Source organism: Strongylocentrotus purpuratus, unplaced genomic scaffold, assembly GCF_000002235.5.
Source record: "Strongylocentrotus purpuratus isolate Spur 01 unplaced genomic scaffold, Spur_5.0 spur5_scaffold_19, whole genome shotgun sequence".
Lineage (NCBI taxonomy): Eukaryota > Metazoa > Echinodermata > Echinoidea > Camarodonta > Strongylocentrotidae > Strongylocentrotus > Strongylocentrotus purpuratus.
The window spans coordinates 17,177,521-17,181,664 of NW_022145604.1; positions in this window are offsets into that span (position 1 = coordinate 17,177,521).

Sequence of the window (4,144 nt, forward strand, 5' to 3'; positions counted from 1 at the left end):
CTGCCAAAAATATATGTTTGGCGGCCTCAGTATCTTTAATTGTTGAGTTTGTTCAGATAGTTAGTCATAGAAATTTTTTCAATTTGAAATAATCATTTGAGATATTAGCAACTTTCAAGAATCATTCATGTAGATTTGCAAACTCTCAAACAAGAACGGTTGTTTGGATTGGTTTTTTCTTCTTCTTCATTACTGTTTATAATATACATAGAGGTAGAATGTTTGCAACCACTTCCTATTCATTCTCTTGAACGTGAATAGTAAGAGATCCAAATCTCGCGAGGCCAGGAAAATGAATGTTATTCCCAAATCAGAGATGAGTTGTCAGTCTCATAATAAAAACAGCTGACTTTGCTTTTTCTGAATAATTTCGTTGGCGGTTACACTTATTGGGCTTTCGACAGGTAGTTACTGTGTAATACATATTTGAGAAGCTGTTTCCTTTGTAGAAGACGGATATGGGAAAGATTTTGGCTTCAATTCAAATACCGTTTTAAAGTGGGTTCAAGAGAATCAGAGGTTCAAATGAATTCGGACAACTAAAAATCGTAGAAAGATTATGAGATTTGGTAAATCTATGTATTGTTGACGAGAGGTAAATTCTCGGTTATTCTAATCATGAAGTCCTTTTTAAATGATTACACAAAATAAGGCAATGATTACAAAATTATTTAGGAAGCGAATTTTTAGCTCATTGTTTAATTCACCCAATGATATTAGCATTTTTTAATTAATTTGTACAACTTTCTGATTATAAACGTAAATAGATTGTCCGTTAATCTAGTACATAATGAGCCAATTTATACAAGAAACAAAGTAAAACTTCCTCATAATATGAGGGATGGTATGAACCAAAAAATACGATTTTCTAGCCTGTTATAACAACCTTTGTGAATATCACCTATGTCTTTAATGACGTGATTTTAGAAGAAACAGGATATTGTATTTTAAAGAGATGAATATAATGGCATATCCACCTTCTCGTAGACTTTAACAGGTGTTATACGTCAAACCATTGTATCGCTTTCTACTGCGTTGCACCTGTATTTCTTCCCGGTTACTGTATATGATGTCCCGTAGGGGAACAATATGGTAGACTTGATCGATGACTCATACCTCAGTTCACTTTCTAAAAACATGGCGGACTCTCGTCCTCCGCCAGCGTTAGTTTGTGAACAAGGTCAAACCACAAGCTCTAACAAATACTCACAAGCCGAAATAGTTGGATAAACACTGACTTTGAAAGGATCGTATTAGTCATCTGAAAGCCTTCAAACATTTATCTCATTTTGATCGCTCTGCAACAAAAAATGGTTTGCATTATTATGATGGAAGTTGCTGTTTCATGAAAGGGAAAGGGAAAGTAAAAACAAAAGAAAAGAGAAACGAACAAATAAACAAATAGAATTTGCACCAGTAATGAAGAAACTTCGGATTTCGAATAGACGCAATGGAAAGTTGCATTATTTCCTCAACTGGGGAAAATATGGAGCTTGTGGCAAGAAAGAAGAAGAAAAAAAAAAGTTTAATATTCTGGTTATATTTCCAGAATCAAACCCGTCTATTGAAAAAAATGAAGAAAATTGTGCAGGAAGGGGGGGGGGGGGGAGGGCGGGGAAAAGAGAAGTACTGGGATATATATTTATTTAAAGGAACATCGGTACAAAAGCATATAAAAGTCAGATATCAGTTTGATATAATCTTGATAATCGCACATAAAATGTCGTAAAATGATGTAATAGAATGCATAGTACTTCTACATCTAACACTGATTTCAGTACTGCGTATAATGGTGTAGAGGCAGTTTGCCACAAATATGCCCTCGTTGAGTGAGTGCGTGTGTGTGTGGGGTACTTGACTATTCATTTCCCCCTGTTATAGCAATGCCGCGATGTGTGTGAGTGCGTATGCGCGTGTGTGGGTGTGTGGATGTGTGTGTGCGTGCGTGTATACATTATGAACCACAGGGAGCAGATATGCAACGCACTACAGGGCCACGTACATAGGGTTGCCTGTGTGTTTCGATCTGTAAGGGTGTATGTTGAGGCTGTTGCATGTGCGTGTGTATGATGGTGGATTCGTGCATACGGATTTTGTGTGTGTGTTTGTCCTGACTAGATTGCGTAGAGTCAGTTAAGGAATGGAGGAATGGGAGTATTATGGGATGGCTCTACGACTTAATAAACAGCAACCTGTTGTATTGGAATTCCGTCTGCTTTCGTGTAGAAAATGGTGATTCAGGCTCGAAGGGTATGGCGGCCATCCCTACTGTATTTGGTGGACCACTTGTAGGGAGTGTGCAACACACAGAGGTACGGCAACGTAATATAAACACCTAAAAATCATTCAAATACATAAATACAATAAATACACACCACTAATAAGTCAAACATTCATTTTTCTAATCTAACGAAGATAATTATATACTCTGATGACGGTAGTGGTAATATCGTTGTACTTGATTATGATGAAGGAATAGAAAGATCCGAGAAAATACAGGGGGAAAAGACGACGATTAAAAAGACATTATGTGATTATCAAATTAATTCCTGATTATTTGGTGATGAAAACGATAGATCATTCCATGAGAAATATATATTTTGAGATTTTGAAACACGATAAAGAAAAGTTTTGCGTGCAAATAAATACCTAATCTTAACGGGGTTTTACATTACTATTTAATCTAGTCATGTGAAACCAATGTTTGGTTTAATGTTGACATTCCTTAAATCCACTAAAAAGCTAGGTTTGTTTTCGCAGTCAATATTACAACAAATTTGTCGAAAAAGTCGAAATGTTTTTATTCGTTTAAATCTCCAACCACTAGATTGTTTGTGTGAATTTTGAACAACAAAAAAAACATACTTTTTTTTGGAGTTACACATCCGATCATATCATTCCTGTTAAAAAATGATCACCTCAATACTATTTTAGGAGAACCTATTTATATAAGAATAACTAAACTCTACAAATTTGTAAAACAATACTCATGTTTTAGAATTTATGTATTAAACTATGAAAAGGTCTTGCGATTGAATTCATAGGGTTTTAAAATGATTAATTTGTGCAATAGCACGATGTGTCAGATTTACACCATTTTAAAGTGTAAGTGGTGAAAATAGTCATAGTAATCTCATTGTAGATTTTTTTGCAATGGGTCGTTATTGTAAATACACTGCAAACTAACGCGTACTTCATGAAACTCTTGATAAGCCATTATATTTGTCAGTCCCGATAGTTTGAAATTAAGCAATGAGATGTCATTAATATAAAGTTGGTGTTATTTAACCAGGGTAGACACATCAGCATAACTTATGATGTACATGCAGACCCTGCAACTATTATTATTGTACATGAGTTGCGACATATAATCATTTAATTATACCTTTGTTAAGAGGGCCAGATGTGCGGGAAAAACATTCTTGCCCAAGGGTAGATCCCCTAGACCTCTTCTAAGAGAGTCAAGTGCATTTTCCAATATACCACAGTGCTCCCACTAATTTTCAGATTGCATAACAAATTTCATACTGCAGGTTGAACATATATTAGATGCAAGAGCTCAGACAAGCTTCAAACTTTGTCTGATTTAATGATACAGAATGTACGCAGACTCATTCGGATAACTAAAATACACGAATTATTTACCCCTGAATATTGTACTTTATTACTAAAACACAATTCATATAGATGTAAATCCATTAACAGAATGATTTTGTGTGGCGATACGGTTTAATACCAATAAACAAAGTTGAATAGAACAGTGAGGAAAAACAAATTTTCCTACACCACTTTAAATTTGAAATACATATCCATCATATTCTCGATTCCAGCTACGCATTCTAGTGGGTAATGATTGAAACGAAATGGCGTAATGCCCAAATCAATTCAACCCCATCGTTGCCAATCTGCTAAGAGGATTTCATTGTCTAAAACATTACCCTCACAGATCAATATCTCAGATCGAAATTGAAACAATGCTCTATAATAAGTGGACACTTTGATATTTAACAATGTCATGTTATAAACTTGTATGTCTGCTTAAATCACGGACGAGGCCATCCTATGTATAATAAACGATAGAAAATACTGGTCTGCAATTTTTCCATTGTAAATCATTAATCCATGTTAATGAACATGGACTGAC